Source organism: Colobus angolensis, unplaced genomic scaffold (assembly GCF_000951035.1).
Source record: "Colobus angolensis palliatus isolate OR3802 unplaced genomic scaffold, Cang.pa_1.0 Scaffold121, whole genome shotgun sequence".
NCBI classification, from domain to species: Eukaryota; Metazoa; Chordata; class Mammalia; order Primates; family Cercopithecidae; genus Colobus; species Colobus angolensis.
The window spans coordinates 5998277-6026154 of NW_012113253.1; the positions used below are offsets into that span (position 1 = coordinate 5998277).

Here is a 27878-nt window from a genome sequence, read left to right on the forward strand (position 1 = left end):
GAGAAAAATGAGACAGAGAGATTACACAATTTGGTCAAGGTCAATATGCTGAACTCCCTGCCCCTGCTAGATTCCCCCTTGGGAATGGGCAGCCTCTCTCTTCCTTTTATTTTATATTAATTAATTAATTTATTTATTTTTGCCAGAAATCAAAGAGTCTTCATTTACTTTATAAAAACCATCTGACTCATTTGAAAGAAAAATAGAGATGTTTTTCTCTGAAAACTTATTTTTATTTTATTCTAAATGAGTTTTCGTTCTAACCCAGTGTGATTCCTCTCTATTCTAAGAGCGCTTTCATGGCACAGTATGACCTCTCTCTAATGGCCAGTGTTGCCTAGTTGGGCTTCAGTATAATGGTTACAACAAAAACCTCTGTGCTTTGGAGCATAGCATCATCTCTAAATTCAGGAAAGAACAGATGCTAGAAACTGTGGTCAGCGTCACTGCCTGGGCCTTTAGGGTGTGTGATGCTAGGAACGTCTTTAGAAGCAGCTATTTATTCAAATGAAATTTTTGAAAGGATCTTTGATTTTTGAAATGACAAATCTCGTACCTTGGCCCTAGGACCAAGCACCCCATGACTTGAGAGTGCTAATGGGACATGGTTGCCACTGAAGGGAGGGTGTGTGATGGGGTGGGTGATACCTGGAGCACTGGCCCAGTCAAGGGAAAGAATGAGAGTTTTAAAAATGAGTTGTGAGGGGGAAAGAGGACAAAAACACATGTGGTGCTTACCATTTACTGGCTTGGATGGAGGGAAATGGATTCACCAGAAGCCTCTTTCTCAGGAACCACCATGACTACACAGTTCTACCTTTCTCTCCATACCTTCTCCCAGCAGAAAAGAATGGTTTCTGGTCTGGATGTGTGGGAGGAGTGGTAAGTATGGCTCTAGTTCATCATGTTGACTATGTTTTGAGACTCTAGGGGCTTGGCTTAGAAAGCCAAAGCCTTTGTTTTGCTCCTGCTGGAACCTGTTTTCTGTGAGGTAGTGGACACTGCAAGAACCCGTTTCTGAAAAGGATCTGGAGGATGAGACCAGAGGAAACACATCAATACTAGCTCAAAACAGAATGCCCCTACATTTTAAGAGCTCAATTAGAGAAAAACAGGGTCTGTATAGTGGGGTGTTCTCAATCTGAACCATTTCCAAGAACTGCAAGAGAGTGCAGTCATCTGAGCTAAGCACATGGAATGATGAAAAATTGCATCCTGGTGGATTTTCCTCAAGTCTTTGGAATAGACATAAATCTCTTCTTGCTGTTGCAAAGCTTAACGCTTTATTGAAATGATCATAGAATACTGGATTATTCTGTTCTGTGGGGACTCAGAGATGATCTGTGCTGGGGAGTCTCCATTTGTCCTTTCAGACCCACCCTCCCCCTTTTCCACACTGTTCTGGATCCAGGGAGGCTGGTCTCCATGGATCCCCTCAATGGGCTCCCCTGACCTCTGGTTTCTGTTTGGATTTGGCCAATGGGAGGCACCTGCATCACCCCCTCTTGGTGGTTCCCTTAACCCTGTTCACACTGTGTAAATCGTCCTCTGCACTAAAGCTCCCATTTGAGTGTATCATCTCTTTTCTGCTGGGACCCTGTACAAATACATCATCTAATTCTGTATGTCCATTTTACAGATGAGGAAACTGAGTCACAGGAGGGCTATGGCTTTTCTGGTTGTGTCTCTTTCCTCCTCATGTTCCCAGACATGGCTGAGTATTTCCAACCTGATATCCTGAGTCCTAGAGTGCTGGATGGGGATTAGGAGACCTCTGGCACTCCTGTCCTCTCTACTTCAATGTGATGGTGCACACCTAAGAAACTTCTATGTATCAAAAAACTGTGTCCTTAAAAAATGGTATTTTAATAGGACAAAAAAGTAGTTAGGGAGAAGAGTCTCTGCTGGGAGTACACTGTCATTTACTGGGCTAGCGGAAAGTCAGGAAGTATCTCTTCCCCCATGGTGGAGGCACCTGGTGCCAGGGCTTGGCTAGAGGCTGTGGGCTCATTGACCTCCACCCATCTCAGCTTGGTGCCCTGTTAATACTGTGGTTCTGAATGTGAATACCTAAGCCAATTTATTTCACTTATATCTTTATATTTTCCTTTTATATGGGCATCATAAAAATCCAAAAAAGTCTAATAGAGTTCTTTTAATATGTATAAAATAAAAATTTTAAGTCTTAGCATTGTATCACACTATAATGTGCCACCACTTCTTTCTTTATAATTGGTATATAAAATAGTATTGTTTCTACAATCAGTGAGTCCTAATTAATGAAATATGGTAGGAAGCTTATTAAATTATCAATGTGAATCAAAAGATGAATTGGAAAGCTAAGGACTGAGGATGTCTCTATTAATTCTTTTGCTCAAAAAATATTTATTAAACATCTTCTGTGAGACCAGTCCTGGTCTAGGCATTGAGGATCCAGCTGTGAAAGACACAGACATGATCTGTGAACTCACAGGGAAGACAAGAAATACTTCATATATATATTTGTATCATATATATTTGTATATATGATGTTACAAAAGAAAAAGTGCAGTGTTCTTTGGGAGTGTTAATAAATGACCTTAAGATGGTCAAGCACAGCAGATGACTTGACTGGAGGAGCAACACTTAAGTGGAGAATGGAAGGACAAGTAGGAGTTAGTCAGGTGGAGGTGAGTGGGGAAGGAGGAAAGTTAGTCCTGGCCAAGGGAGCAGTGTGTATGAACACTGGGAGCTGGCAAGAGGTGAGGTGGAACTGAAGGAAGTGTGAAGTAGCTGGAGCTCAGGAAATGGTACAGAGATGAGAGATGAGACTACAGAAGTAGGCGGATGTTAAATGATGAAGTACCTTAGATGTCATGGCAAGGAGTTTGGCTTTTATTCACAGGGCAAGAGAAAGTTGTGGAAGGGGTTCCAGGAGAAGAGTGTTATGCTTAAATTTTAGAATGATCACTCTGACTACTGGGCAAAACTGAAGTGCTATCTATCACAGTCAGATGAAGCAAGCATGGTAGTAGTCATACTCACTTGATTAGCGGGATGGAAGTGGGATGAGAGGACAATAGCAAATGATACAAGGGAATCTTGGAGCAAGCAATAATCCCCATCACTGATTGCATTCTGCAGATATTATATTCTGATTTTAGAAACAATCAGAACCAATGTAGAACCAATAATAAAGAAAGAAATAGTGGCATATTAAAGTGTGATACAATGCTAACACTTAAAATTTGTGTTTTATGTATATTAACAGAACTCTATTAGATGTATTTAGACTTTTTAATGATTCTTCCTAGTTCCTGATAAGCTAAGACAATAATTTTATTTTTGACAGAGTGATTTCTTCTGACTTGAGCCTGCAGTGTGCTGTGAGAGATCCAACAGCAGGTAAGTATAGAACAAGTTTTTCTTAGGTTTGTAAACAACAGTTTTCTCCCAAGATTCCCTAAGACATACATAAACCTAACATTCTATGTAATCCTCATTTTAGCCTTTTGAGTCTTACTTCCATCTTATACATGAGGAAATTGAGGCACTGGTAACTTGACATGCACAAAAATGTTCATCACAGCATACATTATGATAGTAAAATAATACAAAATGAAAAGGAGAGAATGTAAATATCGAATAGTAGGTAAATTGTATTAAATTAATCATGGAGGCCGGGCGCGGTGGCTCAAGCCTGTAATCCCAGCACTTTGGGAGGCCGAGACGGGCGGATCACGAGGTCAGGAGATCGAGACCATCCTGGCTAACACGGTGAAACCCCGTCTCTACTACAAAATACAAAAAAACTAGCCGGGCGAGGTGGCGGGCGCCTGTAGTCTCAGCTACTTGGGAGGCTGAGGCAGGAGAATGGCGTAAACCCGGGAGGCGGAGCTTGCAGTGAGCCAAGATCCGGCCACTGCACTCCAGCCTGGGCGACAGAGCGAGACTCCGTCTCAAAAAAAAAAAAAAAAAAAAAAATTAATTATGGCACATTCATTTAATGGAAGTATTTTAAAAATATTCATTATCACCTTAAGATGTTCTCTTCTATTCCCAATTTGGTAAAAGTCTTAATTATAAATATACATTGAATTTTATTAAATGCTATTCTATATCCACTGAGATGATCAAATGATGTTTATGCTTTCATTTGTTAATTTTAGTTTACATTAATGGATTTTCTAATGTTAAGCTACCTTGCATTACTGAGATAAAACCAACTTTGTAATGATGTGTTGTCTTTTCTATACTTAGCTAGATACAATTTGCTAAGTTTTAGTCATAAATGAGATTGACTAAAATCTTTCTGTGATTTTCCTTGTCAGGAATAGTTTTCAAAATACTGAAATTACTTGCTACTTAAAGTATACTGGAACTTGACAGTAAAACAGTTTGGGCCAGATGTTTTCTTTGAGGAAAGAAATTTTACTAACTGATTTATTTAGGTTTTCTATTTCTTCTTGAGTCAGTTTTGTTATGGTTTCAGTTACATATACATATTTCTGTTGAATACATATGCAGAAGGGGAATTTCTGGATCATAAGGCAGGCATATGTTCAGCTTTAGTAGATACTATCAAACTGTTTTCAAAAATGGTTGCATTAATTAAAAAATTTATACTACAATCAGGAGTGTATGGGGGTTCTAATTAGTCCACATATTTTCCAAAACAAGGTGTTTTCTGTTTTTTTTTTTTTTTTTTAAGTTAAGCTCTTCTGGTGGGTATGTAATAGCATCATATTGTTTACATTTGCATTTCCCTATAGACTAATGAGGTGGGGCACCATTTCATATATTAATTGGCCATTTGGGTATCTTGTTTTGTGAGAAGCCCCTTCAGGTCTTAAAAATGTGAAAACATTGGGTTGTTTTAAAAATTAAATTGTCTTTCTTATTGAGTTGTAGGCATTTTTGATAATATATATTTTAGATATATCCTTGGTAGGATATATGTGTTACAAATATCATCTCTTTTTCTGTGGTTTTTTACTCTTTTTTATGAACAAAAGTTCATTACTTTATGAATTTCATATATTATTTTACCTTTACATTTCAATCTATAATATGTCTGGAATTGATTTCATTGTACATGGTGTGAAGTATAAGGTCAAGATTAATTTTTTTCCATGTGAAGATCCAGTTGACCAAGCCCCATTATTTTGCCATAGCACTATATGCCTATTTTGGTTAGGGTTACTGAGGTATGATTAACACATGGAAAATTCATTCTCTTAAAATATATGGTTTGATAACATTTTGAAAAATGTATGTAATCATTGTATTACCTCACAATCAAGAGGTAGAATGTATCTAACACTTGAAAATGTACACCTTTGTAGTAAATCTACTCCCTCTACCTGTAGCCCTTGACAACCACAATCTAGATTTAGCTCTCTGCTTTCTCTTTTTTCCAGAATATATAAATGGCATCATATAGTATGCAGCCTTTGTTTCAGATTTTTTCACTTGGAGTATTATTATTATTTTTTTCTGAAATTCATCCATGCTGTTATAAGTAACAGTGGTTTGTTCCTTTTTATTGTTGAGTAGAAGAATTCCATTGTGTGGTATATCACAAGTTTATCCATTAACCAAATGATGAAGATTTGGGTTGTTTACAGTATTTAGCTACTAGGAGTAAAGCTGCTACAAACATTCATGAACAGGCCTTTGTGTGGACATATGTTTTCCTTTCTCTTGGGTAAATTACTAGGAGTGGGATTATTGTATCATATGGAAAGCATAGCAAATATATGTTAAACATTATTTTAAAAAATCCCCCAAACTGTTTCCAAAAGGACTGTGCCATTTTACATTCCAATCAGCAATATATGAAAGTTTTAGTTGCTCCATAGCTTCTCTAGCACTTGGTATTATCACTCTTTGTAATTTTAGCAATTTGAGTGTATAGTGTTATCTCATCATAGCTTTAATTTTCATTTCCCTAATGATATTGAACACCTTTTCATGTGCTACTTTGCCATCTGCATATCTTCTTTGATAAAGTGTCTGTTCAAATCATTCACCCATTTAAAAATTATTTGTCTTAATGATATGTAGCTAATTAGAATATATTCTGGATACAAATACTTTATTAAATATGTGCTTTGCAAATACTTTTTCTCAGTGTCTAGTTTGTTTCTTTAAAAGTCCTAAAAGTATCATCCAAAGAGTAGAAAGTTTTACATTTTGGTGAATTTCAGTTTATCGATTTTTAAAAGTGGAAGAGTAGTTTTAAGTACTATTTAGGAAATCTTTGCTAAAATGAAGGATGCAAAGATTTTCTTATTTTTTCTAGAAATTTTAAAGCTTAAGCTTTGTATTTAGTTATATGATCCATTTTGAGGTAATTTTTTATGTCTTTTGTGAGGTAAGGGTCAAGAATAACTTTTTATATGGATGTCTAAATTTTCCAGCATCACATATTGAAAAAGCTACTCTTTCCCCATTTTAATTACTTTGACACCTCTATCCTTCTCTCCCCTCTTTGGTACTCTAATTATATGCATATTAGACCATTTTATACTGTTTGACAGCTCTTGCATGATCTTTTTGTTAAAAATATTCTTTCTCTTTTGATTTCAACTTGGATAAAGTTTCTATTAATCTTTAAGTTTATTTATTTTCTATACTTTCTCTCTCTCATCTAAGATGCTTTATCTTTTCTTGCATTTTATCCTCCTTTTCTATGAAAGCCTTTAACATATTAATCATAGCTATTTTAAAGTCTCTGATTGTTCTAAAATCCAGGCCATCTCTCTTTCTAGCTCTGTTGATTGCTTTATTTTGACAGTTGAGGGCTTTTTGTTTTTGCTTTTTTGAGTGTCTTGTAATTTTGATTGCATGTTGGAAAGTGTTTGTAGAACAGCAGTAGATAATAAATAATATTGCTACTCAGAATTGGGCATACTTTTTCTTCTGTAAGATTGTTGATATGAAGGGTTGAGTCAATCTTGTTAGTAGTTAACAACAAGATTGGTAATTAGTACTGAGTTTGGGTGGAGTTGAATTTGTGATTACCATAGTTACCTTCAGCATAACAGACTCCAAAGTTCTCCAATGGTGGACTGCAGTGACCTTATGCAGTGGCATTCCAGAGTGTTTTTTTTTTTTTTTTTTTTTGAGACAGAGTCCACTGTCGCCCAGGCTGGAGTGCAGTGGCCGGATCTCAGCTCACTGCAAGCTCTGCCTCCCAGGTTTACGCCATTCTCCTGCCTCAGCCTCCCGAGTAGCTGGGACTACAGGCGCCCGCCACCTTGCCCGGCTAGTTTTTTGTATTTTTTAGTAGAGACGGGGTTTCACTGTGTTAGCCATGATGGTCTCGATCTCCTGACCTCGTGATCCTCCCGGTCTCCGCCTCCCAAAGTGCTGGGATTACAGGCTTGAGCCACCGCGCCCGGCCTCCAGAGCGTTTTTCTACATGTCTAAGCTCCATCCTCAGTTTTCAGCAGACTCTTCACCCTTGCTCCATAAAAGGGACCTCTCTCTCCATGTTTGTGCTCTTCTGCTAGCAGTAGATTGCTCTTGTTTATTGTACTAGGCAGAGCTGTGGTGGTGGTGGTGAGTTCTCAGTTAAACTGGGCCAGCCTCAGTCTTAGGTAGGCCTTATGTTTCTGGGCCTTGGGACTGGGGCTTTGTTAGTGTTCCTGCTTCTCTTCAAGGCAGCCAACCTTTGCCTTGTATCTGTGGAGTGTTTTGTGTGGGAGAGAGTTTCCTGCCCCTCCCTCACTGGTAACAGACCTCTTGTTTGTGTCAGCACAGGATCCTGGACCTGCAAGTTTCTTGTCCTTCCCTTAGGGCAGATGACAGGCTTTTGCTTGTACCCCTTTCCAAGAATCAGTGGATTTTTGCTTGGACCTTGGGGCTGGGAAGGTGTTTTGGTCCTCTACCAGTTGTTGAACGCTTTTGCTTAATATGAAATAAAGTTTGGGAAGTAGATGGTGTTACTTGCCTCTGCCCTACTAAAAGGAGAACTCCCCACCCTTCTTTTTAATGAGTGTTCATTGCGGAACCCTGGGAAAAAGCTTGAGAGAGAGCTGGGGCTCATCTCATGTTTCTGAGGCTCCCAGGGATACTTTCATACTTGCCCACACTTGCCTTTTAGAAATTCATTAACATTTTAGCTATTTTCTTATTCCTGCTTTCATGATGGCTGCCTCTTTCTACTGTGCCCTGCCGAAGGGGACAGTTTGTGTGACCCCTTTCTCCTTGGAAGGGCATGCCACTCTTGGTAAACTTAGTTCACTTGGATGCCTTGTGTCCTTAGCTCTCTAATGGGTTCAATACAATTATGATTTTGTTGATTATGAAGCTTTTCTTGTTGTTAGGATGAGAGTGATGTTCTCTGTGGTTTTCTATATCTTACATGGATGTAGAACTGTGTTGCAAATTTTTAAGAGTCACTGGCTTAAAGGAAAATTTTGGTTGTAAATACAATTGCCAGTCAAAAATGAATGGAAACCGAATCAAAAGAAGACAATAAAACCACAGTCTAAAACTTAATAGGAAAACTGAGAGGACTTAAATTTTATTCTTTTATTGGATTGACTGTGTTTGGCATTTTTCTTTGTTCCTTTGCAGAAATATGTGGCTACAATGGCAGGAATATTGCAATAGAATAGCTTTATTCTGAGGTCTGGGGTAAGGGAGAGAAGAAGATTGGCTTCTCCTTGCCATAAATATCTTCAAGACAGGGTGATGAAAAGGGAGAAAAATGAAAAAAATACAAAAATGAGACAGTAGAATGGGCATTCTGGAGAAGTTTGCAGCTTCTCAGAAGAGGGGTGTACAGTTAAAGATCTTAAAGAAGGACTACTAATGTGTATGGGTCGAGAAGTGCCTCATTCTAATTCCACAACTTATTGATTTCCTAGCCATCTTGGGAGCATCACTTCAACTTTCAGCTTGGTTATATTAACCGTCTACACCCTTGGTATTCCAGGGGTGGTCCAGGGGCCAGCAGCATCTGCACCCACTGAGATCCTGTTAGAAATGGAGAGTCACAGGTCCTATCTCAGACCTGATGAATCAGGATCTGCATTTCAGCAAGATCCCTGAATGATTCTTGTGTACTAGAATGTCTAGAATGTACTAGATGCGGTGTTTTACATAATCATGGTTTCTGTGTTTTTTGTAGTCAACTTTATATTTAATGAGATTAAAATCTTTCAAAATCAAAATATTGTGAAGGTAACTCTACTATAAGGATAACCTGGTGGGGTGGGGGGTACAGTGCACAGAATTAAGGCATTTAAATGCATTTTCTAGTTAAATTATCAATTTAATTGAACAATTATCATTGATATGCTTATTTAAAACTTATTACTTTTAAACTTTTTTTTTGAGCTCTGTGCTCCTAGCATTTAAAAACTCTTTCTTGTAGCAGGGATTTTTCTGGTGCTTTGTCTCATAAAGAGATTTCTTTTTAGACCTATTGCTATGATGGGATCATTTGTATACCCCCCAGAATTCATATGTTGAAACCCAACCCCCAAAGAGATGGTTTTAAGAGGTAAGAGTCTTTGGGAGGTGATTAGATCATGAAAGTGGGGCCCTCATGAATGGAATTCATACCCTAATAAAAGAAACCTATGGGAATTTTGCCCCTTCCATCATGTAAGGACATAGCAGGAAGGCACCATCTATAAATCAGGACTAGGACCCTCACCAGATTCTGAATCTGCTGGCACTTTGATCTGAGACTTCCCAGCCTCCAGAACTGTGAGCAATAAGTGTTGCTTATAAGCCATGCAGTCTATGGTATTTCATTATAGCAGCCCAAATGCACAGAGACCCACATGAAGCCTGCTTCCTAGGGCAATTCTGCCCTCTCCATATTGGTCTCAGCTTAAGAAACACGTTCCTGCATGAAGTTGCTATTGATGCTTCAAAAACCTGGCTCACAGGGTCGTAGCAAGGACCCATTCCTCCGACAAGGTTCTTGCCAAGAGCTCTCAACTTCTTAATCTTCCTGACTTTAAGTATCTTGTTCTTCAGTGAAGGGAGTGTGCTGCCAAAATTTTAGTTTTCTCAACTCTTGATAAAGGTTAATTTTACATTTGTCCAAATTCTTAAGCTGTTCTCTTTCTTTTAATTCCATAGAAAATGCTAGCCATGATTTCTGGATTAAAGCACCTGCTCTTCTTTTGTCTTTTCTTTTGTTTTTGGACTCAGGTATTTTAAGCTCTTTCCTTTCCCCACTTAGTGAGAGACATGAAGTCAAAACATTCTGGAAACATCATTAATTTTTTTTTTAACATATCTTGTTCATTTTGGGACCATTATATATGTGTTCCAAGCAGGTAGCCAGAGAAGGGCACCAGGGCATGCCTCCCAGTGGAGTCAGCCTAGGTAAAGAGTTCTGGTTGCCCTGGCCAGTGAATTCTGGTATAATCTCAATGGTCACCCTTAGCTGCAAAGGAGGCTGATAAATGTATCTTTAAGTTGGGCATATTCTTTCTGCAAAAGCAACTGGAGCTGGGCTTGCTATGGATGGAGAACTAAATGTAGACATCAGACCAACAGGGAGCTAAAGATTAGTGGTAGGACCAGTGCTGCTGTATTGGAGAATGAGCTTAAATTATAAACAGGTTCATCTATAATGATGCCTCCTATTACTTCGATTGCTGAAATCTTCTTTCATGGAAAAGAAAAATATGTGCTGCTGAGACTAGAAATAGAGAGAAGGGGAGGTACCTAGCCCACCACGCACTTACCCACTCTCAGGCTCAGCAATTCAATTCACTCCCTTGAGGGAGCATGGAGGGATGTAGTGAGGTGGAAGAATCACCTTCTAGTAGTTTCAAGAAGATAAACATTTTGTTTTATGTGCCCAGGTAGTAGGAACATTGAGACGGAGAGAATGATGCTTCTGCTAATAATTATATATGTATGTGTGTGAGGGTATATATTTATGTGTGTGTGTGTGAGTGTATGTGTGTATATATAAACATATCTGATTGTTATATATTATTACATATTGTGCCAACTGTATTATATTAGTTGCTTTATATGTTTACTCAACTCCTACTACTAATGACCTCGCAATGTGGTGATCTGCTATGGGAGCTGAGAAAAGGGAAAATTCATGTGTGTTTTGTAGTCACGAAGCCCTTTTAAAGGAGATGGGATGAACTGCTTATAGATCTTAGAGAATGGGTAGACTTGTTTCAGGTAAAGAGGAAGGGTGACTCAGGGTAAAAAAACAGCAAGGACCACAGCCGCTAGGCCTTCAGCTGTTTCAGAAGCTCACTGCATGATTCATCATTAGATCCCTCTGCGTTTCTTCTCAAGACACAAACAAACAAGCAAATGCAGATGACTGGGCAGTAACTTCTGTGATTACACATCCTGCTACTCCCCGCACTAGAGGAGTGTTTGAGGCAGGCGCTGTTGGTGTATAGCAGGCTCTGGCCTCTCCTTATGTCCTTGTCGTCTTTGACTCCTGATGTAATGCTCATTTGGAAACTCTTAGCAACTAGCCCGGCTCCCTACCCGAGGCTCAGCCCAGGAGTTGGAATTGACAGCTAATTGTCGCCACTGATTGCTTTGCTGACAGCGCTCTGCCGCTATTTTGGTTTTTCTTGAGAGTTCCTTAATTAGAGAAAATGACATCGTGTGCTGTCCAATCAGTTGCTTGTTGGATATTATTACATTTGTAGGAGAATCAGGCGACATTCGGGCTTGTTCCTGCCAAGCTGGTATGAGGTTCATGACCTGCAGCACAGTTTGCTTGGCAGAGCAGTAGTCCCCACACAGCTGAGACCAGTTTGCCGCTGACTTAAGGGAAGAGCATTCTGCATTCCCAGTGTGGACTCAAAGTACCCAGGACTCCTTCGGGGCAATGTCCCATTGAAACTTTACACCTCACAGTGGCCATTGCCTCATACGAATGTTGACTTTCTTCTCCCTGAAATGAGATATTTCAGGATTGCTTTGATATTTGCCTTTCTGACTAACATGGAAAGACCCTTTTGTTTTTCCATGGGAGAGATACAAATATGAACTGAAGATGAATTTCCATTTGGTGAAACTTTAAATGTGGTTTCTCATACAGTATAGTAAGATCTCAATACACTGCTTTAACTAACAGGAAGGATGATCTTAAATTAGAAAATATTTTGAGTTATAAAATAAGTTTGAAGAGTTTTACAACTCTGAAATTCACAGAATAATTTTTACAAGCTAATTTTTAGGTAGTAGTCCTTTCTGAGGCTATGTTGTTGAATTATTTTGGAATAGCACATACCTACTTTATGTGTTTATTTGCACATAAACTAGGTAGGAAAGTTTTATACGTAAGATTGTCAAATGAGCACTGACCTTTCTAGTTCCTTATTTCTAGCATTAATTCATTACATCAAATATTTTTTGAGCCTTCAAGGGTACCCTTGGGCTTAACAAAGAAGTATGGGACACAGTTTCTGTCCTCAAGAAACTTACATCCTAACTGGGAAATTAACGTTCTCAAGTGAGACCCCATGACTTCTTCAAAGGGGTTTATAAGGTTGTGTAGCTTTTCTCCTGGAGTTATCAGTGTTGGAATAGAATAAAGAATGCAGGATTGATCCAGGGTTGAAAACGTAAGAGGAGAAGAATATTGAGGATCTATGGAGAGTTCATAACATTCTCAGATTGGGCACAGAAGGAAGGAGACCAAGATGTATCTGTGTCTGTGTCGGGGGAGTAGGGGTTGACCATAAAGGTGGAGAAAGTGGTTAATGGATATGGTGGATGGGTAGAAGTCAAAGAGGATTCCATGAGGTCAAGAAAGAAATGAAGAGTAGGTAAGGGTCAAGAGAGATCAAACAATGTCTCCTGTCCATGTTTCCTGTGGGTCTGTCTTTGCCTCCTCAACTACATGGTAAAAAAGGGACCAGACATGACATTTCTCTTGTGCATCCTTCCGTGAAGAAATTCACAGCTCATTCATGGGATTTATGAAGACCATTTGGTTGAAATTATCAACTTTCTTGTATATACATAGAAATGATTGAGATGCTCATTAGTTCGTGTGTATAGTGACCTCCAAAGCGTTTCCTGATGTAATCTTATATGGTATAAACACACCCACACACACAATGAAGAAGAGGAAATCCCCATCACCTGATAATTTTTCATTACTTTCAAGTAAAGGAAAATTATTATCTCTAGGGAGACGTCAGAGAGACCCCCATGCTGGAGTTGATTTTGCCTTACCGGGAAAGCCAAAGTTGCTGTTCTTTCGCACAGGCCGACAGCTCTCCTTTTACTCTTCCTGGTTTTTCAGGCTAAGTGTATTTGAAGGCCCAAATGAACAATTTAAACTTCTTTCTGTTCCTGTTACTGTTTTCCTGCTCAACACTCAACTTATTCTCATGTTTATATTTAACCAATGTAATCCTCATGAAAGACTTTTACAGTTGAAGTCACAGCAAAAGCTAAAGAATAAAATTTTAATTAAAAAACCAAATTAAAAAAGCTCAGACTTTATGATGTCATAATTACTGTATATTCTTAGATATTTTATAATTGCTGATCCCTGGGTACCACACCTGTTGGGGGTAGCAATTATTTGGGGCCAGTGGCACGGGCAGTAAAAGAATTTACCAAGACAGATGTAGGTAAAGAAAGGCAGATTTATTAGAGAAAGTAGGCAAATACATTGCAAGGATGCAGTGGGTAGCACAGCAGAGAAAGGGCTGTCTGCAAAGAGGCAAGGGTTGGAGGGAAGTTTTATAACATCTTGCTGGAGGGTGCTACATGTTTGTGATTAGCTATTTCTCAGAACAATTGGTCATTGCTCTCCCCACAGTGGGGCCCTCCCCAACCTGAGGCCGCTCCCCAACCTGGGGCCCCTACCTCATTGTTGCTTACTTATCAGGACCCCTCACCACCCACTGTAAGTCCCTTGATATAGTGTCTTCTACTCGTCTTGGCTACCCAAGTGCTTCCCAGTACTGGGGGACACAGTGGGGCCCGTGCCCTGAAGTGAATGTGTCTAATGTTCAGCTCGAACATACCAGCAGTGCCTACTGTAAGAGCTTTTTTTCTGAGGTAGCATTTTAAAATTCCTTAAGCTGTATCCCAAACATGAAAGACTTGACCTGAATCATGTGGTTACCATGGCATCTAAAGAGAGCCCTTAGAAGCTCATCGATTTCTCCAGACAGAAAGATGGTAAACTGCTCCAACAGAACATTTTCTACCTTGCAGGCTGAGAATAAACACTATATTTATCTGAAACAGCAAATCTGTTCTTCAAAACTTCTCTCAAGCATAATCTTTTATGAGCTATTTGCTGAAAATTGCTCACCGGTTTATATGCTCCAGCACTGACTTGTAGCAGCTTTTCTTTCATCTCTGACCTGGAAGCTTCTTTTCAAATAAAATAGAAATATGAAGGACCCCAGCTAAGAAATCTCTTCCAATTTCAGAGAAGGGTTGAACTACCCTGAGCTTTCCTCCTTATTCAGGGAGACGGAAGCAAAAAGAGGTCTACCCTGAATAAAATACAGGTCCACTTTGTGCACAGGCAACCTCTCCCCTTCTGACACAGTTCTTTGATGTTACTCTAATTCTCATTAATTGTTAACTCTAAGGCAACAGAGCTTAAATCTTTGAAAGGATTGCTTTTTATACAATCTTATTGTGTGAAATTTGTGCTTAATGGAAAGGTCATTGGACCACCAGCTTTTTGCCTTAGAGTTAGTAGGCAGGGACTGTCTAAGTCATTGATTTCTATTGCTTGACATTTCTATAACACTTGGCATATTCAAAACACTTTTTTACATCCATTGTTATTTGAGCCACAATGGAGTAACAATGTCGTGAGGCAGAGAGACAGATATTTTTTTAAAATTACCCCTCTCCACTTTTTTATTTTTTTGAATTAGAGGACTGAAGGTATAGAAGAGACAAAACTTTTCCTCTTCCCTTTTAGGGTATGTGTGTGTGTGTGTGTGTAGGGGGCCACGGGGAGGGGGTGGTAGCTGGGCTTGGGAATTTAGATAAACAGGAGAAACCCAAATCTATTTAATACAAGTTTTATGTGACCTGAGGGCACTTACAAGGGAATGAAGACCCAAAGAAGCAGTTAGAATCAGTTACTTCTACACTGAATTGGACAAAGACTAGTAAATTGTGTAACGGTGTCAAGGCAAAGGGGGTTGGTTGGGGGTAGTTAATTGGGTGGAGAAGCAACTAGGAAAATAAGGGTGAGTTTATCAAGGTTTGTTAGTACAGATTTCTACTGGCCTCAAGTTCTTTTCCTTGATGTTAAGAATGTTGCTTTCCTTTTGGTATAAGGAGGACTTTTTTTTTCACATGGGAGTTTTATCTCCTGCTTTTAAGAAACAGAAGGAAGGTCAGAGTGATCTTGCATGTGCTTTTTTTTTTTTTTTAAACTGCCTTTAATTCAGAATTGTCAATATGCCAGAGCAGCATATTTTGGAGTGTCACATTCTTAATTACTTTAGAGTCTGTGCCTTTTTAAAAATCAGTTCTTAGCCCGTGGCAGACCTGGAACTAGAACCTATTCCTGTCCCTAAGGGTTGTTCAGTCATGATGGACCAAGTATGAGGATGGGAATGGAGAGCTCACAGATTGTTTAAGAATTGTCTGCTTGCTTGTCTGTCTCCTTGATTTGACTTTCAGCTCCTTGAAGGTGGAGATTCTCTTATTTATTGTCGGATCCTCAATGGCTAGAATAATGGCCAGCACATAATAAGTGCTCAGTTAACATTGCTAAGAAACAAGTAATAATGTCAACATTTTCACTTCTGTCTATCCTACCTCTTACACATGCCAAAGGCATAGGAGATGTCGAATGGAAGAATTATATCTACAGTAAATAGGCAAAAATATGGGCACAGAGAGAGAATCATAGGTTCTTGATTTGCCAAAACCTCTGGGTGAAGGACACTGAATGGCTGTAGAAAAGCACAAAAGAAATTGAAAATCTAGCTCCTGCCTTGGGGGACCTCAAAGTGTACTCAGAGAAACAGAACACCCACCATGAAAACGATGAGGACAGTCGGTTGGCCCTGCCTTCTTGGAAACTCAAAGTTTGGGGGAGGGTGTGGACATGCACTACAAAAAACCTTAATCTCAGAGGGAGGAGGAAGTAGAAGAACTCTAGTGTCGTTGTCTTTGTTTGGTTTTATAATTACCTGCACCTACATACAAGTGTTTTTATGGATGAAAATAAATTCAGCAACTGGTCGAGGGATGAATCATTCTAATTAACTGGAATAGAAGGTGAACCTTGATAAAGCTTCATTTGGCATTTTTCTTTAAATAGTCAAGTAATCATGCTGTAGTTTAGCATCAGTAAACAATTGTTTCCATCTTTATCCCTACCAGAGCTAATATTTTCCAAGTCCTTTAGAGCTGTACGTTTCAAGGTTCAGTCCTCCAGCCACATGCTTATGTATCAACTGATGAAATTCTGATTCAGGGCACCTGAGAATCTGCTTCTTTTCCCCTTAGTAAACATTTTATCTTGGAATAATTTTATATTTACAGAAATATTGCAAATGTTGCAACAAAATGTTGCAAATATAGTACAAAAAGTTCCTGTATTTCCTTCACCCAGTTTTTTCTATTAACTTCTTATAGACCAAAATAATTTGTCAAAATTAATAAACATTGGTATAGTAATACAAACTAAGCTACAGACTATTCAGATTTCACCAATTTTTCCACTACTGCCCTTTTTTCCTGTTTAATCCAGGCTATCATATTACATTTAGTCCTCGTATCTCCTTAGTCTCCTTGGATCTGTGATAGTTTTTTAGTCTTTCCTTGAGCCTGCATTTTTAATAAGCTCTCCAGGTGGTTCTCAGATACTAGAAGTGAACACCATTGCTCTTCCAAAGCCAGGGCACACCTCACAGGTGCTGAAAGGGGACCTTCCCTGGCCTGAGCGGTGCCTTGTGCTCTTCATCCCAAGTCGTGCCTGAATCACTGGGGGACCCAGCAGGACACGTAAGGCACACTCTGGAGAGAAGTTAACAAATGTAACAAAGCACTATTTACAGAAGTGTAGACAGAAATAAGCGAACAAATAAGGGTTGTTAAGGCAACCAGGAACTATTTACAGTGAAAAGCTTTGATTCACTTTGGGAAGGGGGAAGAGGAGTTAGGGCCACCCAGCGGGAGCAGTAGTCAGAGATGTGCCATTGGAGAACCAGCTTCTGTCAGAACCACCAGACTCTGAAGTACAGACAAGTGGAGGGGGTCAGACCCTGGACTTATTTCCTCTAGCTCAGATCTCCTACTGATGCCTCCTGTTAATGGAACTCAACAAGAAGCCAGAGGGCAGGGAATGGGCCATACTGTTCCTGAGCACAGAGAGGGGAGAGAAAGGTGGAGAACTGATCTAGAGACTAGGTCTAGGGAGGAGCTGAAGTGACAATAACCAGAATTGTTCTAAAGTAGAATGCAGGAGAGAGAGCCTGGCTAGCTAACTGTGCTGGGATTAAAACTTGTGCTCTGTTTCTTAATTTATATCTACTATGTTATTAGGGGCCCATTGCTTACTTAAAAAAAAAAGAGATCCAATGAAAATATTATGTTTAGCTTTGGAAACTGTACAGTTTGTGAACTTATTGCAAATTCAACGAATATTCTTTTAGTGGGTTAATGATGTGAGAGAAAACCATAGCTTCCAGCTAAATAAGTGAATATTCAAACTGAAGAAAAGAAGTGCCATCTGAGATACAGTCTTAGAATTGATCTTGAATTTTGAGAGTGACATATACTACCTTGTAAGGTTTGGATAAAACAGCGCTTTTTATTTTATTTTTTCCATTATGTTAACTCTCCAGTTTTTGAAAGGAGAGATGATTACCCTTTCTGCAGTATAGTGAATCAAATTCTGGGAATTAAAGAAAAAGATTCAGAAAATGTTTTTCAATTGTTTTTGTAATTGCAAAGGAATAAGCACTTGAATGGAAAAGAGCTCATATTATTATTTTATTTTTAGAGAATAATAGCCTACTTGTATTTTTTATTATTTTTTTATTTTCCGTACACATAGTTGCTTTTATTTTATTTCAATAGGTTTTTGGGGAACAGGAGGAGTTTGGTTACATGAATAAGGTCTTTCATGGTAATTTCTGAGATTTTGGTGCACCCATCACCCAAGCAGTGTACACTGTACCCAATGTGTAGTCTTTATTCCTCATCTCTGTACCCTTTCCCCCAAGTCCCCAAAGTCTATTATATCATTCTTATGCCTTTACATCCTCATAACTTAACTCCCACTTATGTGTGAGAACATATGATGTTTGGTTTTCCATCTCTGAGTTACTTTACTTAGAATAATGGTCTCCAATTCCATCCAGGTTGCTGCAGGTGCCTTTATTTCATTCTTTATTATGGCTGGGTAGTGTTCCATGGTGTATATCTATCACAATTTCTTTATCTACTCATTGATTGTTGGGCATTTGGGCTAGTTCCATATTTTTGCAATTGTGAATTGTGCTGGTATAAACACTTGTGTGCAAGTATCTTTTTCATATAATGACTTCTAAAGAACTCATATTATTCAAGCATCCATGGGACTTACGTGGTATCACTAGTCTTTAGAACCGGACTTTCCTGGGCTTTTTTTTTTTTTTTTTTTTTGATGGAGAGTGTGAGTGGGTATGACTTTTTTCCCCCTCATTTCAAACCAGGAGTAGAAGTTAGAAAAGAGGAATATTAACTCTAATTGCATTTTTTTGCCATTAAGTTTGACATTAAATACATTAAGTCTGCTGAAAGAGAAGGCTAGTGGAAGTTTGTTTGACACACGCATATTTTTCATAGGTATGGGCCTTTTGTGTTTGCTCATCATTCTCAGTCAGGAAAGGGACACCTTTATCTTTATTTTAAAAGCTGCTTACATTGGGGTCTTGGCTAGAAACAGAATTTGCGTCTGAGGGTTTCAATGAAGAGAGTCTAGTGAAGGGACTACTGCAGACCCCTGGGGAGGATTATAGTGATAAACAGAGGGTGATCTGGCTCCCAAAAACCAGCAGCAGGGGGAAGCCATTGCCATCCTTGGGCCACAGAAACAAGAGGAGCAAATTGTGGAGTCCCATGAGGGTTATAATCATGGTGGAAGGGCCACTGGGCAGAAGCCAGAGCTGTGAAGGGACATATCCACTGTGGGACACTGCAGTGAAGTGGAGAGAGTAGGAGAAACAGCACCGGATTACACTCCTCCTGCTCCCCCACCTTTGGCTGGTGCCACCCTTTATCAAACCCAACAGAAGCCAAGGGTCATGGCAGTGTAGATGACATTGGGACAGCGAGAGGCCGAGTATGGCTGGAGGAATTGTGGGGTGGGGAGAGACGGGGAATACCAGCAAAATGGCCTACTGCAATTGAGCCTCCAGATTATTACTTGTGACACGAGGTTTGCAGGAAATGCAAAGTAGATGCATTAAATTAATGAGTAAATCCATTTTTTAAAAAAGAGTCAGTTTTATTGTTTTAAAATGACGTGCTACTCCCCTAGCCTGTTCTGAAGTTCTGGTGTAGAGAGACCCTGTTTGCCTGAGTTTTCTTAGCCTCACTATGTGGTGAAAAAGGTGTTGACCTTGTTAAGAGTGTGGAGGCTGCATTTGACCTCAAGGGGCCTGGAGGGATGGCACAGCTGTTATTGGTTGCCCCAACTGGCATTTTCAGAGTTAAAAATGGCTGTCATTACCTGAATGCTCTTATTGTCCTAATGGGCTATTTCTGTTGGAGCTAAATGTAATTACTGAATAATCATTTCCAGTTGTTCGTTGATTATTTGTGCATACATTATTTAATGAAAATAGACTCAGATGATCCAGTGGTAGAAAAGCCAATTTCTGGGAAAAACATCCACTGTAGCCTCTCATATCCCCAGTTGTAGATTATTGGAAAACAAAAGCAAAACAACATGATCTTAAATGCTCTTGGCAACTTGAACCGAACCTGGTCCCAGGATCATTTAAGAACTTCTGCTGCGAGGCTCAGAGAAAATAGAGCTGAAAATAGACCAGTTGCAGCAGATTCAGTGGAGCGACCTGAAAATATTTTCTTTAGCAGGGAGTTTTTAATGAGCAACAAAATGGCATGCCCAGAAGATTACATTCTTGGGAGAAGAAATTCGTGTTTGATTTTCCTTTTCCCGGTGGACTACCTCTCTGAAGTAACTTTGCATCAAGTCTTTAAACATGATACAGTGAAAGCTTCTCAGCCTCCTATCTGCAGTGATGTTTTCATCTTATTTAACCCAACCTTTTCTTCCCCTATTTGTGATGGATTCTTGGGCAAAGCTACCTTCATCTAAAAGGTTCCAGAAAAAAATAAATACAAGCATGCTCTTTAAAAATATTATTTATGTATTTACATTGTTCGTTAGTTTACATTGTGTTTCCTTTGTTCCCTAGCCTGGAACAATGTCTGGCCTGGCTTTGTCCTCATACTGGCTGCTCTCTTTATATCACAAAATGTTAAGTTAAAATGTCAAAAAGTGGTCGTAAGCTATTCGCTCTAGTGGCTCATTGGCTTATATAAAGTTCGAGAGCCTTTGACTCTAAGAGCTTAAATGAGCTTAATTGAAATTTTGAGCAAAGCTTAAAAAGCCAAATCTGTCCATCATGTCTTGTGAAAGGAATGTCATGACTTTGAGTAGCTGGAATCCATAAGTTGCTCATAGTTACTGACTCTAAGTAGATACCAGGGCCTATCTTGCTCTTATTGATCTGACCAGTGCAAAGAGTTCGAGCAGGCAGGTAGTAATGCAACGCCATGCTAGCTTGTGCTTTAACCTAAATTAAGAACCTGAAGCCTGTGATAATGAGGATTAGCACTTATGTAAAGATAATCTCTGTCCTTTGCAGCTATTCTTGTCTGTGTCAGGATTATTTTCCAAACCACTGCAGTCGTCACATTGATGCGTCTTTAACTCTGTTGCCTGCCATGGTCCCTAGAGGTCAGTTAGTTGCCATGGTTGTCTCTTCTAGCTCTGAAAGATACATCCATTTCCTTTTCCAGTGTTATTTTCATAGGCAAGGACCTTCTTCCTGCCCTGACTCATCAAGACGACCTCCAACAAGACTGCCTGCTCACAGGGTTCCCTTCCTCTTGCCACAGTAGGCTTCCTAGACCTATATAATATTTATCAGGATCTGACTCTGCTTAAAAACTCTCAGCCAGTTATTACCAACAGAGTAAAACCCCTGTCAGTAAACAATGAAGATACTGTTGTGAGCAACTGCTGTGGACAAGATCCAATGCTCGGCACTGTAGGAACCCAGATGATGTCCACTTGCTTCTTCACCTTGTGTCCTTGGTTAGTTTATAATTTCCTGTAGGCCAGGAATTATACTTGATGTGTAGAAGTGCCCAGCAACAGGACTGGCTTTTCATCAGCATTCCTGATTACATAGCTTCAGTTGTTGATAGCTCATTAAGGCATACAGCCTGGAAACTTATATACATAGTCCTCTCAAGGCTGTTAGATGTGGCTCCTAATATTTTTGAAACTGTCTATTTAGAATTCTCTTCAGAACTCCTAAGTTATGAAAAGAGTCTTGTTACTCCATCCTTTTGTTCAAGACACAATTTACTGAATTCCTGCTCAGTACCAGGCACCATGCCAAGCCCTTGGTATGCCAAAAAGCCCACAGAACAGACTGCCAGGAACACACCAGAGGCAAACAAACTTAGCTTTATTACCTTGCTGCTGCAGTAAGAGAGAGTCACACCATGGAGAGGTGTGGGGCATTTGAACAGGTGGAAGCTTGGGAAGAATATCTATAGAGTTTGCAGGGTTGAAGTTAGTTATAGGATGCTCTTGAAAGAGATTGGTCAGAATTCATGAACCAGGAAGTTGCTGGAACAATCAATGCTCTTATCTTGAGGACACATGACTCTGTGGTGTTACGGGTAGATCAGTTTGTCTGTGGCCTTATTTAGAACATATGTGATATAGTTGGGATATTTGTCCCCAACCAAATATCATGTTTGGGAAATGAAAGCCGCAGTGTTGAAGGTGGGGCCCGGTGGGAGGTCTTTGGATCATGGGGCCAGATCCCTCATGAATGGCTTTGGCCATCCTCTTGGTGATGAGTGAGCTCTTGCTCTGAGTTTACAGGAGATCTGGTTGTATAAAACTATGTGGCACCTCCCCTTTCTCTTGCTCCTGTTTTCACCGTGTGGTGTGCCTGCTCCAACTTCATCTTCTGCAGTGAGTAAAACCTCACTGAGGCCTTCCCAGAAGCCAAGTGATGCTGTTGCAATGCTTGTAGAGTCTGTAGAACTGTCAGCCAATTAAAGCTCTTTTCTTGTCAATTACCCAGGCTCAGGTGTTTCTTTATATTAGTGCAAGAATGGCTGAATACAATACATGTCTGAATGAGCAGATATAGAGTCCGGGTTTAGTTTGTTTTGCGTGTCATGGCTTATACAGGTTTTCAGTGTTGTGAATAATAATCTAATTTTGCAAGTTATGGTTTTGGTTTGAATTTTCAGATCCTTCTCACATCTTAGTTGCCAGCTGAATTGACTTTCCCTTCATCAGAAGAATAATGACTGAGTTCCTGTTCTCAAGAAGTCCCCAGTCTGGGCTATCATAATATAATTTGATGTGTACCATAATAGAGATATAAATAAGGTGTTACTGAGTTCAGAAGAAGCAAACTTTTTTTTTTAAGAAAACTGTAACTTTGTTGAAATCCTACCATATACAAGGCTCTACACAATTAGGCACTGCTCAAGTTCCATACATTACTTTATTTGATCCTCAGCAATCCTACGAAGTAGATGTTATTTTTCTTTGAAATTTTAAAGACAAAAAAGTGAGATGCAAAAAAAGTTAGATGGGTCACTCAAGGTCACCCAGCTAAGAGATGATTTTGCAACTTTATTAAACAAATGCTTGCTAGGTATTGTTCTAGGTGCTTTATATAAACTCCAATGTAGACCTCTGAAGTAGCTACTACTCTGTTTCATCATTGAGAGTAATGAGCCTTGGGGATATGAAGTAACTGGTCTAAAGTCACAAAGCTGGTAACCATGTAGTAGAGGCAGGATTCAGATCCCAGCTATGTGGCTCTCCGGGTCGTGCACTCTCTGGGTCGTGCACATGGCCCCCTTGCCCTGCTGCTTCTCCTCAGCGCTTGTCATTGGACTTTCATGTCTGTATCTTTAACCACTGTGCTAGTGTGGCTCGTGGACAGGAGAAGCTTCACAGAAGGATTGACATGTGGGCTGGGGTTTGCTAGATAATTAGGATATCTCTGGATGGATCAGGAAGAGAAGGCTGTGACACTTCATTCACGAACAGTAGCCCTCGAGGAGCCCTGGGAACAGGAAAATCTCTGCTGGGCCAGGGGTCAGCTGAGGCTTGAGTGTGTAAAATCAGAGAGCTGTGGGTGGTAGTGATAGAGCTAGAGACACTAACACTAGAGTGATAGTGTTAGAACCAGATTGGGACTTCATGGTCGCCCTGGCATTTGACCAACAGGATGCTTCTCTTCCCAATACCTCCCTTGGCTCTGAATGGTCACTCTTATTTCAATGCATCCCCTCAGGAGAGAGATCACCAAAGATATACACACTGAAGGCAGTTCCGGAGAAGTTCTAGAAATGTGTTAAGTAAAAGAAGCTTTAGGAAAATATGCTGCCTAGAGATATTCTTATGGCAATTGCTTTGATGAACATAGCACTTATTTTAATGTCTACATCCTCGTAAGTTAGAGAAAGAAAATGTCACTACTTTTCAATCAGTCCAGAGTCTGGAAGAGCAGCTTTTATTTATGCAGTGCTGGGAGGTGACTTGCATTTAATCTTCACATCAATTCTATAAGGAAGACTCTATTCATATGTCAGTTGTATAGATGAGGAAACTGAGGCTCAGAGGACTCCAAGGAGTTTGGCATGTCGCAGTGATAGGTGGTAGAGTCAAGATTTCAACCCGGTTTGATTCCAGAGTTTGTTCTGCCACATTGCTTCAAGAAGTCTATGTCCTCTTAGCTTGTGAAAATGCAGTATGTCCCAAACACAATGGCCAATCCTATGCCATGGAGAGTCAGTAGTAGGAGAGGCAGGAGCAGCCTGGAGTAGTAGGGAGAGGCAGTAGCAGGAGGACCAAGAGGAGGGGACTTGTTGGAGCTTCACCCACCCTTCCCCATTCTGTGCCAGACCTGCCCCTGCATCCCATCCTTGGGACTTCCTGGTATAAAATAGTATCCCACCCAGTGTTACTCCTTAGACAGCAAGAGATGGTCCAAAACCCAAAGACTGAAATTCCAGGTCCCACTGTGGGCAACGGAGTTCCTCTTCCCTTTGCTGGGACATTAGTTCAACAGCCAATTAGCAGATGTGTTTGTGTTGACCCTTCTGTTAACAACCTAGTAGTTCACTTATTTAACTAATGACAGGTGCCCTTGTTAGGTGCTGTGGGCACAGAAAGGTCTTTGATGACTCTGGAAAACTGATGATATTTATAATTTGGGGTATGGCATTCTAAATTTTTGTAGCACCAGGGAAAAGGTGGCGGTAGCAGGTAATGAGCCCAGGGCTACACATTCTGGAAATAGAAGGAATGATTTGTTACCATCTTTTTTTTTTTCTCCTGTAGAGTGAACTTGTGGATTAATTGTATTAGTTTATTAACTTACTCTAAGTAGGACTTGTCCCCTTGGCCCTTTGCATGCCCCTGCCATCCGTGGTATCCAGTATGGCTAATAAGCATGAGACCACCAGTGTCTGAATCCTGATTCCTCAGCTTATCTTGGACAAGCTGTTTAAACGTTCTGTGCCTTACTTTTTTTTATTTTGAAGATGGAAATAATAGCACCTACCTTATAGGGTTATTTGAAAGATTAAGTAAAAAAAATCCTTGAAAATCACTCAGCACATTGCTCAGCACATAGTAAGAGCTCAGTAAAGGATAAGAATATTAAATGTTGAGTGAGCACCTGTGGTGTGCCAGGCCTGGGCATAGACTGAACACTGCACTCCCAGGGGTGCCTTTCATGGACAACGATGTTAATATGACTCTGGAGTTGTGCAATGCAATGACCCCATTCCAGAAACTGCTGTGAGTGCTTCACATGTGTTCGCTCTTTCAGCCTTGCAACAACCCATTATTATTCCCATTTAGAATTCAGACAGAGAGATGTTAATGGCTTTGCTCAAGTTTAGCCAGCTGGTAAGTGGCAAAGCTGGGGTGTGAGCCATTCATATTATTGTGGTGTGGACCAGCACAGTTGACCTCTTTCCTGTCAGTTGCAAAATGGAGGAAAGATCTCCTTGATAGTTTGGTTTTCTTTATTAACCCATAATGCATGACTTGTCTTTGTGTATTTTAATATTTCTTAGAAGAATTTATATTTTTAGCCTTTATAAATAATACATATAATTGCAGTTTAATAATAGAAATTCATAAATTCACTTGACCTTGGGCAAAGGTTATATACTGTTACTTATCAAGTTCAACTATATGTGATTAGAGAAGAGGAAAGGAAAGAGGAAATGGGGGTTAGGGAGAGAGAGAATGAGAACAAGGCCACCGGACATGTGAGTAGTACCAGCACGTCTATCCACCCATCTATCTGGCTCCAGGCAAGGATTTGTCACCAGCCCATGTTCTTTGTTCAGATAGCTTCAGTTCCCATACGACTTTCATAATGCAGGCATCTTGCCACTTGGAGTGTAGTAATGCACTTTTCATACAACATAGCGTATAAATGAAGCCAGATACTTTCGCTGGTAGTCAACCAGAGAAGCAGGGGTTTGCTCCAGTACCATAAGAAAAAACTGGCTGTGCTAGTTTTTTTTTACCATCTTTTTTGACAAGTGACATGGCAAGTCCCCAGTGAGACACCTTTCTGAGGGATTTTCAAGAGGACCATCCTCTTCCAAAAACCGATCTTTGCTCTGCGTGGTGGTCAGTGATTTTCTGAAACGGTTGTGGGCCCTCCATGGCACCTGCCTTGGCCACAGACGAGCTAAGAAAGCACCAACAGATTTGTTCCATTCTATCTTCTCCTCCTCTCAACCTGAGCCCTTCCTTGACCTAGTTAGCCCCTTTGCATAGAATGGTTTGCTGAGCTGTATTGCTCTCTCTCCTCAGGGTCCTGTATTGCCTTTCTCTGTTGGCACCAGAAACCTCTGAGCCTCCTAGCCCTTCCTGAACTTTCTTGGCTCTTACCTGCCTGGGAGGAGAACTCAGACACATGAATCGGTACTATTTATGTCTTCGGTAACTTTTTGCAACCTTTTGAATGTTTCTAAATTAGTTTTCTTCCTCCCAAAATTTCATTCAGGAGGCCAAAATAAGAAGGTTTTTCATTTTAAGGTTAAAGTCTCTGTGATAGTGAGATTACAATAGAGACAGATCTGTACTGACTCCTTTTCCCTCAAATTCTCATCGTGCTTGCTGCTCTAAGGGTAGCAGCCTCACAGAAACAGGTAGTAGTGGTGGCGTTTCCATGAGAGGTTAGGGCCACCTGATGATTGATAGCAATTATGACAAGACGATGTAGTTTCGCTGATTGCCACACTGAGGTGACTCAGGGCACCATCAGAATTGGAGGAGATGAATTTTTTATATAAAAATAGGATGTTGTTGATACAATGCAGTCAAAAAATGAATCACCATGCCCTCTACATCCTAACAAAATATGTCTTCCTTTCTGCTTAAGACCGAAATAAATTACTTTCTGCCACTGCCATTCACAGAGCCAAATTAGAGCCTAGCTAAGATGGAGCAGAATATTTTTGTTAGGACAAAGCAAATCAAAATGGCAAGATTACCAGTTAGTACAATGGCCTAGCCACAGTGGGCAGTCAGGTGTTAGTTCATCCGCTACGTGCTGAGGGGATTTTGTTCCACAAGTTACTTTTATGATATCTACTAATAGATATCATTAGTGGTTGGCAGGGGGCTTTATTTAGGAGAATATTGCTTGCCCTAATGCTGTGGGAGTCTGAGGGAATGTGGTTGTATTAGTCCATTTTTATGCTGCTGATAAAGATATACCTTAGACTTACAAAAGAAGTAGGTTTGATGGACTCCCAGTTCCATGTGGTATGGAGGCCTCACAATCATGGCGGAAGGTGAAAGACACATCTCACCTGGAGGCAGACAAAAGAAGAAAACTTGTGCAAGAAACTCCCCTTTATAAAACCATCAGATCTCATGAAACTTATTCACTATCCAGAGAACAGGAAGGGAAAGCCACACCCCTATGATTCAATTACCTCCCACCGGCTCCCTCCCACAACATGTGGGAATTGTGGGAGCTACAATTCAAGATGAGATTTGAGTGGGGACACTGGCCAAGCCAAACTCTATCAGTGGCTTAGAAATGTGAATACAGAACCTGAATTGAGCCTATTTCTTCATTTTCCCACCTGATTGCTTTGACCTAATCAGGACTGAACTTAAGTGGAATGCTATCTCTCTCCCTGGCTTCCTCAAAGCTGGATTCATTGTACCTCCTAGGTCTTGCCCATAATTTCTCTCTCAAGGCTATCATCACATTTTGTGAGAATTACCTGTTCTGTACACTTTTTATAGGTTGAAACTATGACATAATTGGTACCAAAAACAGTGGCATATAATTGGTGCTTCCTTGTGGAATGAATGAGTGAATGAATGAATGGTGTTAAGATGTTACGTTTCTCCTTTTCTCAGCAAGTTTCTTAAATAAAAAAACCAGGACGAATTCTACAGGGGATGTGGCAGGATCATGCAGGCTGTCCACAAAAACACTATCTAAGCATTCTCCTTACTGACCCAGGCGTGCTGGGACTCTTATTTAAAGAAATGTGATGTGAAAGGCTGTGTTAACCCTCTAAACCCAATTGTCAGAGAATCTGAAATTGTAAAAGTTTCAAAACCTTAAAATGAATGCAAATTCTTATTCTTTTTTTTTTTT

The 27878-nt window shown here is 40.0% G+C and overlaps 1 protein-coding gene across 3 annotated transcripts in view; it reads left to right on the plus strand.

Moving 5' to 3' along the window:
- The window catches only part of NCALD (neurocalcin delta), a 472522-nt gene that overhangs the window by 111894 nt on the left and 332750 nt on the right, over positions 1–27878 (plus strand). For all 3 annotated transcript variants that reach the window (XM_011931436.1, XM_011931444.1, XM_011931428.1), the window contains one exon: positions 3332–3384. The gene's annotated coding sequence lies outside the window, so the exon portion shown is untranslated. The remainder of the gene's footprint in view (positions 1–3331; positions 3385–27878) is intronic.